At 50.2% G+C, this 13,662-nt stretch overlaps 1 protein-coding gene across 1 annotated transcript in view; it reads left to right on the top strand.

Moving 5' to 3' along the window:
* The first annotated feature begins 12,450 nt into the window (after positions 1–12,450).
* LOC147105476 (uncharacterized) overlaps positions 12,451–13,662 on the top strand; it is a 225,548-nt gene continuing 224,336 nt past the window's right edge. The window contains exon 1 of the mRNA XM_086009876.1: positions 12,451–12,633. The gene's annotated coding sequence lies outside the window, so the exon portion shown is untranslated. The remainder of the gene's footprint in view (positions 12,634–13,662) is intronic.

Here is a 13,662-nt window from a genome sequence, read left to right as displayed (position 1 = left end):
GGACAGGTGGCCCCGAACAGAGACGACCCAGTCTTCGTAAAAATGTTTAAGGACGGCCTTTCGGCCGACCATCAAAAGATCTTGAGAATGGGGGTGGTAGTCGCGGACACATATGACCAAGCTGTCCGGTGGGCATGCCACATTAACCCTGGGGGGATAAAACAAGAAGTGGCCGCGGCTAATAGTAGTAAGTGTGCAGGCCGAGGCGAATGCTACAACTGTGGCAAGACGGGTCATTCTGCCGCCGACTGTAGGGGCCCCAAGAGACCAACCGTCCGATGTGACAATTGCGGGAAAAAGGGACATGCCACTGCTAAGTGTTGGGCACCCAGATCAGAAGAGGAGACAGGAAATAGTCAGTCAGGCTTTAAAGTAGAAGAGATGAACCGACAGCAGCTAATCAAAGCGCTGAAGGACTTGGGGAAGGACTGAAGGCCAGCGGCCCCCGTGGGGCAGGGAGGGGATCCGTGTATTCACATAACAGCGCTGCTAGGGGGCCGTGGGAGTGTATACAGATAGACTTCACGGGACCTTTACCATCCTCAAGAGGCAAGAAATACTGTCCAGTAATAATAGATCAGTTTACACGGTGGGTAGAAGCGTTCGCCACGCGAAATTGCACCGCAATCACGGTGGCCCGAATACTAGCCGAGGAAGTAATCCCACGTTGGGGTGTCCCTATCCAAATCAATTCCGACCAGGGATCCCATTTCACCGGACAGATAACGAAGGAGGTGTGTGCTACGTTGGGTATTAGACAGAAGTTTCATATCCCCTACCACCCGCATAGCTCTGGGATGGTAGAACGTATGAACAGGACACTTAAAACAGCCCTAACCAAGGCCATCCAAGAGACAGGACAAGCTTGGGCGGATTTACTACCCGCAATCTTGATGAGACAAAGGGCAATTCCTAACCGAGTGACGGGATTAACTCCATATGAGTTGATGACAGGCCGGGCGATGCGCCTGCCGGAAGGAATCATAAAGGAGGGATCCGACGGATTAGAAAGTACGTCTTGGAACTGAGTAAACAACTTAAGGAATTGAGGAAGAAAGCGAGGGAACGGCAAGCAGGCAGGGATGAACAGAAGGAGTTGGAGGACCAGGGGGAGGTCCTGCAGGTAGTCGCGAAGGTAATGGTAAAATGTCTGCCAGGACGAACGGGGTTTGCTCCCCGTTGGTCTGGCCCATTTGAAGTCCTAATTAGCGGAGATACGTGCGCCTGCATAGATATGGGTGGGGCTGGCCGATGAAAACATTGGTCCCAGCTCAAGGTGTATGAATCCAACAACCCCAGCACCAGCGAACAAAATAAATAACCCTGCCTTCATGCACACTCTAGGAAACTGAAGGCGGACGCCGCAGCAGAAAACGCCGGAAGAAATACAGACGACCCAAGATGAATGTTGTAGTGTATGTACCTTTAAGGGGGAGAACTACTTTTTACAGCTCCTGTATCCTGTAGTACCAGCAGTGACCACACCTGTATATAAGCCCTGAGTGGTGCTCTGTGCAGTCAGTTGCAGTTTGTACCTCATCCAGTAAACACCTGTTGATCGTTCCCTGCAGTCTTTGTCTGATTATTGAAAGGACACAACATTAAGATACCCGGATCTAACATTGGCGACGAGAAGATTCGAACCTACCTGCAACTCTGCATAAGGAGGTCGAGTCCAGATGCACGGGCATCGCAGGGGAGGCTGTCGAGAGCCAGGCTTGGCCTTCCAGCCACGGTGGTCCAGCGAAACGGGCTGGCAACAGGTACTGCGCAGACCCTTCCCGGACAGCGGCGGCTAGAGCCGACCGAGCGGCACAGAAAGGGCCGAGCAGCGTCGATGGGGGAGAGAGAGAAGGCAGAGCGCACGGGGCGCAGCCGGTGTTCAAGGGCCGAGCAGCGTCAACGAGAGAGAGCAGAGCGCAGCCGGTGTTCGGGACCGAGCGGCGTCAACGGGGGAGAGAGGCGAGAGAGAGCAGAGCGCAGCCGGTGTTCAGGGGCCGAGCAGCGTCAACGGGGGAGAGAGGCAAGAGAGAGCAGAGCGCAGCCGGTGTTCAGGGGCCGAGCAGCGTCAACGGGGGAGAGAGGCGAGAGAGAGCAGAGCGCAGCCGGTGTTCAGGGGCCGAGCAGCGTCAACGGGGGAGAGAGGCGCGCAGGAAAACGCGAGGCGCTGTCATTGCCACGAGGACCGCAGAGAACGGCATTGGCAGCAGCGCAGGAGCAGCGCACGAAACCCACAGGGCATCGCCATTTGCCACGAGGACCGCCGAGAGTGGCGTTGGCAGCAGCACGGGAGACGCCATTTTAAGCCGCTGCAGGGAAGAAAGGAAAGCGCGGGAGACGCCATTTTAAGCTGCAGCGGGGAAGAAAGGAAAGCGTGGGAGACACCATTTTAAGCCAGTCTAACCACACCCAAAAATGCCGAAGAGTGGCAGTATCACAGCGTTCGACAATGAAGTCGAAGATTGGACGACATATGTCGAACGCATAGAAGTATACTGCAAGGCGAATGAAGTGCCAGATGACAAGAAAGCGCTGGTATTGTTGAATTCAATGGGTGCAAAAACGTATGGCTTACTACAAAACCTAGTAACCCCAGAGAAGCCAGTAGAAAAGGATTTTGAAAACATAGTGTCAATCCTACAGGACCACTTAAACCCCACACCGCTGCTGATAGCAGAAAGATTTAAGTTTCACAAAAGGAACCAGCATAAAGATGAAAGTAATGCTGAGTATTTAACGGAACTGAGCAAGCTATCGAAACACTGCCAGTTTGGAACGGGACTAGCAGATACTTTAAGGGACAAGTTTGTGTGTGGGCTTCAAAGTGAAGGAACCCAGAAATGGCTTCTATCAGAAAAGGATCTTACGCTGGACAAGGCTTTCAGCATTGCAGTATCACACGAAGCAGCAGCACGGGGCGCTGCAGAGATACAACGGAGACTGCAAGAATATGGTACAAATGAAATGTCATACGGAACAGTGAAGTGCTATCGCTGCGGCAGAACAACACACGACCATAATGATTGCTGGTTCAAGGACAAAGTGTGCAGACAGTGTGGAAAAGTAGGACACATAGCAAGAGTCTGCAGGTCGGGAAAGAAAACCAGCAGCAAGAAATCTCCACAGGAGAAGTACAAGAAAGTACATAAGGTGACGGAGAGTAGTTCAGACGAACAGAAGAGTGATACAGACTCCGGAAGCAAGGAGCTGGGTTGTCTGAAACTACATAATGTGATCAAAACGGAGGATCACCAAACTATCTGGGTCACGCTCAAGATAGCAGGAGTCCAAGTGAAAATGGAATTGGACACAGGATCAGCCCTAACAGTCATAAACCGAAGGGACTACAAGCGGCTATTCTCACATATACCCTTGAGAGATACAAAGATTGTCTTGAAGACGTACATGGGGCAAAAAGTCTACCCCAAAGGAAAAATAAGGGTGAACATTATATATAACGGCAAGGAAACACCAAAAATTGACCTATATGTATTGCCAGATGGAGGACCACCACTACTAGGACGTGAATGGATCCGGAAGATACAGCTAGATTGGCATTCCATACAAGCACTGACTGTAGATGCCAAAAAGGATGACGACGTCACACCTGGACGACTGTCAAAAATGCTAACCGACGCACAAGAAGTGTTCCAGCAGGGACTCGGAACACTAAAAGGCATAACAGCGATGATCAAAATAGAGGAAAATGCAAGCCCAAAGTTTTTTAAGGCCAGACCGGTACCTTATGCGATCCGCCCAGCCATTGAAGCAGAGCTGGAAGGTTTGGAATGTTCAGGAGTACTGTCCAAAGTGGACTGGAGCGAGTGGGCTACACCCATCGTTCCTGTAATGAAGAGGTCGTTGAGTAATACGCCTGGGGAACCAAAGAAGGTTCGCATCTGTGGGGACTTTAAGGTGACAGTGAACCCAGTCCTTCACACTGTACAATATCCGCTTCCGCGGATTGAAGATATTTTCGCCTCGCTATCTGGAGGGAAACGCTTCACTAAGATTGATCTGGCCCAGGCGTACCTGCAAATGGAGGTAGAAGAAGCCTTGAAACAGTACCTCACGATCAACACTCATAAAGGTCTCTACCAATACAACCGGCTGGTGTTCAGGGTACCATCAGCTCCGGCTATTTGGCAAAGGGCAATGGATCAAGTCCTGCAAGGGATTCCAGGGACCTAGTGTTATTTGGACGACATCCTGGTCACGGGCGAAAATGACAGTGATCACCTCACCAACCTGGAGCAGGTGCTCACTAGATTGAAGGAATATGGGCTCCGAGCTAATCGCCACAAATGCGAGTTTTTCCAGGAGCAGATCTCGTATTGTGGCCACGTTATTGATAAAGAGGGGTTACATAAGTCCCCTGAAAAGATTGAGGCAGTAGTCAAGGCTCCAGCACAGGAAAATGTGTCACAACTGAGGTCGTTCCTCGGGCTGGTGAACTACTACCATAAGTTCTTGCCAAATTTGTCTACCATACTACACCCACTGAACACCCTACTGTAAACGGGGGTACCATGGAAGTGGAGTGACGAATGTAAACGAGCTTTCCAGAAGAGCAAAGCATTGATCACATCGAAAGAGGTGTTGGCTCATTTCAACCCAGCACTACCAATTCGGTTGGTGTGTGATGCATCACCCTATGGCATTGGAGCGGTGCTGTCGCACAAATTCCCGGACGGCTCGGAGAGGCCAGTAGCCTTTGTGTCTCGGTCACTAACCTCAGCCGAGCGTAACTACGCCCAGATTGACAGGGAGGCCCTCAGCCTAGTGTGGGGAGTGAAAAAGTTCAATCACTATCTGCACGGGCAGAAGCTCACCTTGCTGACTGACCACCAACCACTTGTCTCCATCTTTAATCCAAAGAAGGGCGTTCCGGTGATGACTGCGCAACGGCTACAAAGATGGTCCCTTTTTCTAGGGGCGCACCAATATGATATCGAGTATAAGGGCACGAAACAGCATGGAAACACTGATGGGCTATCATGCTTGCCACTGCCTACTGCGGAGGAAGCACCAGCAGTGGATCCTGTTGAAATATTTCATTCGACTATAATTGAATGCTTGCCAGTAACTAACGCTGGTATAGAGGAGACCCGACAGTGTCTCGGGTGTATGATTTGACGGTGAAGGGATGGCCAGCACATGGCGACTCACTGTTGCCAGCATTCTCATCCAGAAGAGAACAGCTGTCAGTATGCCAGGGGACCTTGATGTGTGGATCCCGAGTGGTAATTCCACCCAAGTTAAGGGAGAGAGTGCTCAATGAGCTTCACGAAGGTCATCTGGGAGGGGTGAAAATGAAAAGCCTTGCTAGGGCTTATGTGTGGTGGCTGAGGATCGATCAGCAAATCGAGGACCTGACAAAGAGCTGCTCAGGATGCCAGAAGGTCCAAAATGCACCAACACATGCCCCTCTACACCCATGGGAGTGGCCCTCATCTCCATGGCAACGGGTGCATATTGACTTTGCTGGTCCATTCATGGACTCAATGTTTTTAATAGCCGTGGATGCGCACTCGAAATGGCCTGAGGTGATCAAAATGTCCTCCACCACCACGGAGAAAACTATTGCAGTCCTACGGACCATTTTTGCCAGGAACGGCTTGCCAGAGCAGATTTGCTCTGATAACGGACCACAGTTTGTGTCCGAAGAGTTTTGAAGATTTATGAAAAGGAATGGGGTAAGGCATTACACATCCGCCCCGTATCATCCAGCCACAAATGGATTGGCTGAGAGGTTCGTACAAACCTTTAAAAAAGCAGTAAAGGCCATGTGCGATGACGACATTCCACTGCAGCATAAGGTGGACAATTTCCTGTTAGCCTACAGAAATGCGACACATGCAGTCACCAACCAGGCCCCGGCCATGATGTTCTTTAACCGAAGGTTGAGATCTCGTCTGGATTTGCTCAGACCAAATGTACGAAGAGATGTTGAGAATAAGCAATTCCAACACATCAATGAGAAGCCGACAAGGAGCTTCAATGTAGGGCAACCAGTCTTAGCCCGCGACTGCCGAACAGAGAAATGGCAACCAGGAACGATATGCACACGGCAGGGGCCACTAATGTACACAGTGGATGTTGGGGAGAACATTGTGAGACGCCATGCTGACCAGATCCTAGAGTCACAGGAACGAGTCAACCCCATGTCTCGGCCATACGTACCTGGTGAGGAACCCGACGTACAGGTCGCATCTACCTCAGAAACAATAGCATTGGAAGCTGATGAATCAACTGACGACAGGGTGTTAGAATCGCCTCCGCACCAAGAGCGAGACACTCGGGAAAGGCGTTATCCAGAAAGAATCAGGAAGCCTCCCCAAAGACTGAATTTATAAATAGACTATTTCCAGTTAATGTTGCATGTTAAAAGTGTTAATTGTAATTAGTTTGATATTTAATTGTTAAATGAGTGTTATGGTACTGTTAATCTAAAAGGGGAGGAATTGTAGTGTATGTACCTTTAAGGGGGAGAACTACTTTTTACAGCTCCTGTATCCTGTAGTACCGGCAGTGACCACACCTGTATATAAACCCTGAGTAGTGATCTGTACAGTCAGTTGCAGTTTGAACCTCATCCAGTAAACACCTGTTGATCGTTCCTTGCAGTCTTTGCCTGATTATTGAAAAGACACAACATTAAGATACCCGGATCTAACAAATGTGTTACGCGATATCATGTGTAGTTTGCTTGTTTGTGTAATTATAATATGTAGCCTCGGGAGGACTCAGGCCAGAGTACCCCCAAGGGCCAAAAGAGAGTTACATGTGAATACCTGTTTATACATGTCATACACCTATGCCAAGAGAGTTAACGTTGCCAGCTGTTGGGTCTGCGCCCATGTCCCCACGCACTCGGAGGAAGGAATTCCCCTACAACCAATCCCACTCAGTGATGCTGAGACGGTCAGTTGGATGTTTGGAGTTAGAACAGGATGCACAAGCGTGGGCTGTTATGCCGCCGAGGCAGACGGCAGCACCATTGTAGTGAGTGGACACGGTCAACCTATAACGATTCCTATCTACCACCGTTCCTGAGAACGAGGAGTAAGGAGGGACAAGGAGAAGAGCTATGTCTCACAAAGCAGGGACGACCGGCAGATCCTATTGTGGGCTACAGTAACTGCATATATAGCATTACCTTGCCTGTCGGAGGAGGTAGTGTGAAACTCCCGTCATTAAACAAGAACGGTGACTTTTTGGTACGATGGGACCCCCCAGTGATAAATAAGTATACGCCCTACAACGGGACTCATTTCGTGCGCAGTCACAGGGCCTACCCCTGGTTGCCCCGAGAATGGAGCGGGTAAATTGGCTAGGGAATCCATTAACATGGCCTCCGTCCTGGAACAGGTGGCCAACGATACAGCTGAAGCCCTAGTTAAGGTTAATGCAGAGATGGTAGCCCTCCGCACAGTAGCCCTACAAAATCGGATGGCCCTTGACTATGTGTTGGCAGAAAAAGGGGGAACCTGTGCCCTCATTGGGGCCGAATGTTGTACATACATCCCGGATTGCTCTGAAGAAATTACCAATCTGGCAGAGCATATCCAAGAAGAGGTTAACAAGCTTAAGCAACCACCAGCCTCCACGTTGTGGGGCTGGTTCTCGGGATGGTTAGGCTCTATGGGAACGTCACTAATTCAAGGCCTGGTTACCTTTGTGGTGATGGTAATAATGCTGTATTGCCTATGTATGTTACTTAAATGTTGTATCAGCAAAGCACTATTGTAGGTATTCGTGTTGACCTCTCGGGACGAATGCCTACTAAATAATTTAGTTCGAGTTCGGATGAATAATCACTAAGTTGTTTATTAACTGGAACTGCCGAAATACAACAGGTAAGCTGGCTTTATACAGGAGCAATGCGAGATAGGTCTTACCCCGACGGGGACTCCACGAGGACTGAGTCCGTAGTCCTCGGGAGAGCGTGATGACGTCATCACGCTCGGTCGCGTTTTCCCGCTCTTCGGGTGTCACGTGACCGCGTCCTGGCATTGGCCCGCGCTTGGGGCGGTCACGTGACCCACGCCGATACGTCGGCACATTCACCCGGTGCGTAGGCTGGCCGTTGAGGCCGAAGTCGCGACCGCGGTAGCGGGAGCTGGAGGCCGAGCGGGGGATCGCGTCGCTTATGTCTGCCGGCCGATGCGGCCGAGTCGGGCCGGCGGCTGCCGCACATACGTCACGCAATGTGTGACGTGACGTCAGCACGCTAGGGCGCGTCTTAAAGGGGCAACGGCCCCCACAGGTAAGTTAAAGGGGCAATGGCCCAAACAGGTAAGTAATACACGTACAGTTAGGTTAAAGTGAATTATATACATTATATGTGTAAGGGACACCCGGTGGAACCGCCACACTAACATCTTTACTATCGAGCAGACCTGTAACCCAACCACCCTCAAACTACCAGAACCTAGCACTGTCTCAGAAGGTGGCGCACTTACGCCCAAAACCCCTATATGATGAGGTTTTATGAGCAACAGAATGAGGTGCGACAGGAGATGGGAACCTGGACCCCGGAGTGGAGACCCCGGGACTCAGGAACCGGCACATCACAACACCAATTTCTGCATAAAGACTGGGTATACGTTGGCCTAGAATTATGTGGATGAAAAATTTCGGCCAAATGGGGGATTGAAGGGGTAATAGGGTTAGTGCAAAATTACTGTGCTTAAGAAAAACAGTTCTTGAAACTACATCAATCTAAAACAACATTGTGTGCAAATTATGTATATGAACAGCCCGGATAATTGAGTAATGTGTAACCTTTAAATTGATTAGATCTCTGAGGAGGTGTGGCAGCTAAAGGGTGTGTATAAACATGTGATCTCTGCGGTCCCGCAGATGATTGAATTATGTGGAAGTGGTGACCTGTGACCTCTGTGGTCGGAAGGAATAAATACTGAACGTTCGAAGCATTCGGGTGAGACAACCAGGCACGAGCGGCCGGAGCTTTAAGTTGTCTCCCTGATCAGCCCAATTTGTTTGTCTGTAACTATTGGTCAATCAAAACTGTTCATTGTTGTGTAGGAAACCGTTGGAATCTTAATAAATTGTTTGACTCTTTACCCTTGACAGGCTAGTGTGTGAAATTTATGGAAGTAATATTTTTCGCCACAACACCAGGCTCCTCTCCGACACTGATTTCCAGCTCAATACAGCTGCGGTGGGATTAGTTCATAACAACATCGTAAATCCAGCAATTTCACGATTGCCATTATGTTTTTCAGACTGGAGGATGGTAGACAGTGGTGTTCCCCAAGGGTCAGTGCTGGGGCCACTGCTTTTTTTGATATATATAAATGACCTGGATATTGGAATACAGAGTAGAATTTCTAAATTTGCCAATGACACCAAACTTGGGGGTGTGGCAAACAGTGAGGATGATACCAATCGACTGCAACAGGACATAGAAAGGCTAGCAGAATGGGCAGACAAGTGGCAGATGGACTATAATACAGAGAAGTGTGAGGTGATGCATTTTGCCAGAAGGAACAGGGAGAGGCAATATACACTTAATGGCACAGTTTTAAAAGAATGTGCAGGGACAGAGGGACCTGGGAGTTAATGTGTATAGATCCCCGAAGGTGGCAGGACATATTGAGAGAGTGGTTAGCAAAGCATATGGGATCTTGGGCTTCATAAATAGAGGTATTGAGTACAAAAGTAGAGAAGTTATACTGAACCTTTATAAAGCGCTGGTTAGGCCACAACTGGAGTATTGCGTCCAGTTCTGGTCACCACACTTTAGGAAGGATGTGAAGGCCCTTGAGAGGGTGCAGAGGAGATTTACCAGAATGGTTCCGGGGATGGGGGATCTTAGCTACAAGGACAGGTTGGAGAAGCTGGATTTGTTTTCATTAGAGCAAAGGAGGTTGAGGGGTGATTTGATCGAGGTGTACAAGATTACAACGGGTTTGGATAGGCTAGACAGGGAAAGGCTGTTCCCACTAGTAGATGGTACAACGACTAGGAGACACAGATTTAAGGTTTTGGTAAGAGATACAGGGGGGATGTGAGGAAAAACTTTTTTACGCAGCGAGTGGTGAGGACCTGGAACTCGCTGCCGACGGAAGTGGTGGAAGTGGAGACACTCAATGTTTTCAAGGGGAGACTGGATAGGCACTTGAGGGAAATAAACTTGCAGGGCTACGGGGATAGAGCGGGGGAATGGGACTGACTGGATTGCTCTAGCGAGCCAGCACGGACTCGATGAGCCAAATTGCCGTTATGACTCTCTGATGTTCAACAGGGAGCCTCACGGCGAGACAGCAAGCGCCACAAATGGTCCAGCAATCTGCGGAGGATCGGAACTCACCGCGTATCTGTGGAAATCGCCCCTCGCCCCGTCAAACAGTTTCCAAAGTTCAGACCCAGTGAACGGACAACACAAAACCCAATGAATCTGTGAAACTTCTTTTACTTAAAAATCAGCAAGAGATTACAAGCAAGCATCCGATAGTTATGTAGCATATAATAATTCCCAATTACTATACACCAGCATACACAGAGCTATCCCTTTGCTTTAAGCTCAAGCAAAACTCCACATATGTACTAACACCAGCGAGTGGTCAATCCGGCAGTGACTAGATCTGTGATTTCTGGCAGCTGACTAGGTTGCCTGAGTGAGTGGTCTTGAAACAGCACCTTTTATACCCCAACAATTGGCAACCCTCCCACTGGGTACGTGTCCCTAGCTACACGGCAAAATGGTCATCAGTTGTTTCTCAGACCCTCTTATCACTAGTCCGTTAGGCATCCATGGGTTTCAAGGCTGGGTACATTCCATAGTCTGAAGATGTTTCTGTTATTGCACTGATTTCACGGTCAATAGTCTGATCCACAGAACTTCAATAAGCTTGTTTTCCATATCTGTTGAAAGACGATTGGCAGCTTTTACAGCTTACAAGTCAAAGAGTTTATTTTGCAAAGTTCTCACAGCAACCAGTCTTTGTCCTGGCGAAGCATGATGGGAAAATTTGGTCAACTTTTACAGCAAGTAGTGGGTCCCACATTTCACAGTTAGCCCCAAATTGATGGATTTTTAAAATGAGTCAGTAATGGTCTACGAGGTTAGGGATTAGGCTGGGTGGCTCTTTTCCGGCTGGCACAGACATGCTGGGCCGAATGGCCTCCTTCTGTGCTGTAAATCTCTATGATTCTAAGGTTAATGCCTTATTCTAAGCCCAGCAATTACTGGCCCAACCCTTATCTTTTCCTTTTTATCTGATTCTTCAATCGGGCAGCATCGAGTCAGGGCTTGGCCCTGGGCTGGCCGGTGAACACGCACTTTGTGAGTTTGTGTCTTGACAATTGCTGCCGGCAGTGAGAGGCAACGTAATAATTGTGGCTGCCGCCGAGCCCCGCGCAGCGTGAGCTCCGAGCCCAGTCGGCGAGTCTCGCTGGCAGAGCAGGGCAGGGCGGAGCAGGGCAGGGCAGCCTCCTCTCAAAATAACAACAGAAAATGCTGGAAAAACTCAGCAGGCCAGGCAACATCCGTGGAGAGAAATTAGAGTCGACGTTTCAGGTCTAACCCTTTTTCAAACTGGAAAGGAAATAAAATAGATCGAAGGCAGGGCTGCGATAGAACAAAAGAAGTAAAAGAGACATTAAGAGGTATTCAAAACCAGACGAGATGGTAATAGGACAGTGGAGACCAAAGACAGCAAGATTAGGTGTGAAGTGTACTGGCAGGATGGGAGACAGCTGCCATGTGGGAGAGAGAAAAAAAAGGAAAGAGGGGGAAGGGAAGATCCAAAACAGAGGGGTGGGAAAAAAATATAAGTAAAAATGTAATAGGGGCCGAGGTTATGATCTGAAATTGTTGAACTCGATATTGAGTCCGGAAGACTGCAAAGTGCCTAATCGGAAGATGAGGTGCTGTTCCTCGAGTTTACGCTGAGCTTCCGTGGAACAATGCAAGAGGCCAAGGACGGTGAGGTCCGAGTGGGAATGGAGCGGTGAATTAAAATGACAGGCGACCAGAAGCTCGGGGTCACCCTTACGGACTGAACGGAGGTGTTCCACAAAGCGGTCACCCAATCTGCATTTGGTCTCCCCAATGTAGAGGAGACCGCATCGTGAGCAGCGAATTGAGCCTCCTCCAATCCTTGCATCTCCGCCAGAAAGATTTCTCCTCCAGCCCAAGCCCCGCCTAGCCCCAGCCCCAGCTCAGCCTAGCTCTCCAGCCCCAGCCCCAGTTCTTCAGCCCAGCCCTCCAGCCCCAGCCCAGTCCTCCAGCCCCAGTCCAGTCCAATCCTCCAGCCCAGCCCCAGCTCTCCAGCCCAGCCCAGCCCTCCAGCTCAGTCCAGCCCCAGCTCTCCAGCCCAGCCCTCCCCAACCCAGTCCTCCAGCCTCAGCTCTCCAGCCCAGCCCTCCCCAGCCCAGTCCAGTCCTCCAGCCCAGCTCAGCACTGAACAAAAGGCGCTGTCACCCGGGCAACGGGGAGACGCCGAGAGCGGGCGGCTGAGCAGCGAGCGATCCCAGCACCATGGCCCGGAGCCGCATCCCCCGCCCCAGCGCTCGCTAGACGGCCCCCGGACACAGGCATTGCTGGAGGAAGAGCCGCCCGAGAGCCGTGTCCAGCGCCGGGGGAGAGAGCCCGGGATCCAGGTCGGTGCTGCCCTTCAGAGCTTGAAGCCCGGGAGGGGCAACTTCTGACAAACTTTTTACAGGATTCCTGGAACCAGGCAGAGCGAGAGAGAGAGAGAGCTCGGGCGTTCACATATTAATGTGGATCGTCAGAGCCGTGTGTGTGAGTGAGTGTGTGAGAGTGAGTGAGTGTGTGTGTGTCTGTGTGAGTGTGAGTCTGTGTGTGAGTGTGTGTCTGTCTGTCTGTGTGTGTGTGTCTGTGTGTGTCTGTGTGAGTGAGTTTGTGTGTGTGTCTGTGTGAGTGTGTCTGTGTGTGAGTAAGTATGTCTGTCTGAGTGAGTGTGTGCGTCTGCGTGAGTGTGTCTGTGTGAGTGTGTGTGTCTGTGAGTGAGTGTGTGTGAGTGTGTTTGTGTGAGTGTGTGTGTCTGTGAGTGAGTGTGTGTGAGTGTGTTTGTGTCTGTGTGAGTGTGTGTGTCTGTGTGAGTGAGTGTGTGTGTCTGTGAGTGAGTGTGTGTGTCTGTGTGAGTGTGTGTGTCTGTGTGAGTGAGTGTGTGTGTGTCTGTGTGAGTGAGTGTGTCTGTGTGAGTGAGTGTGTGTGTCTGTGAGTGAGTGTGTGTGTCTGTGTGAGTGAGTGTGTGTGTCTGTGAGTGAGTGTGTGTGTCTGTGAGTGAGTGTGAGTGAGTGTGTGTGTCTGTGTGAGTGTGTCTGTGTGAGTGAGTGTGTGTGTCTGTGTGAGTGTGTCTGTGTGAGTGAGTGTGTGTGTGTCTGTGTGAGTGAGTCTGTGTGAGTGTGTGTGTGTCTGTGTGAGTGTGTCTGTGTGAGTGAGTGTGTGTGTGTCTGTGTGTGTGTCTGTGTGAGTGTGTGTGTGTCTGTGTGCCTGTGAGTGAGTGTGTCTGTGAGTGAGTGTGTGTGAGTGTGTGTGAGTGAGTGTCTGTGCGTGAGTGAGTGTGTCTGTCTGTGTGAGTGAGTTTGTGTGTGTGTGTGTGTGTCTGTGTGAGTGAGTGAATTTGTGTGTGTGTCTGTGTGAGTGAGTGTGTGTGTGTCTGTGTG

The sequence above is a fragment of the Somniosus microcephalus genome, chromosome 17 (genome assembly GCF_052327205.1).
Source record: "Somniosus microcephalus isolate GS21.2 chromosome 17, FLI_Smic_1.0, whole genome shotgun sequence".
In the NCBI taxonomy this organism is placed as follows: domain Eukaryota; kingdom Metazoa; phylum Chordata; class Chondrichthyes; order Squaliformes; family Somniosidae; genus Somniosus; species Somniosus microcephalus.
The sequence above is the reverse complement of the archived record's forward strand: the minus strand, read 5'-3'. Positions and strand labels throughout refer to the sequence as shown.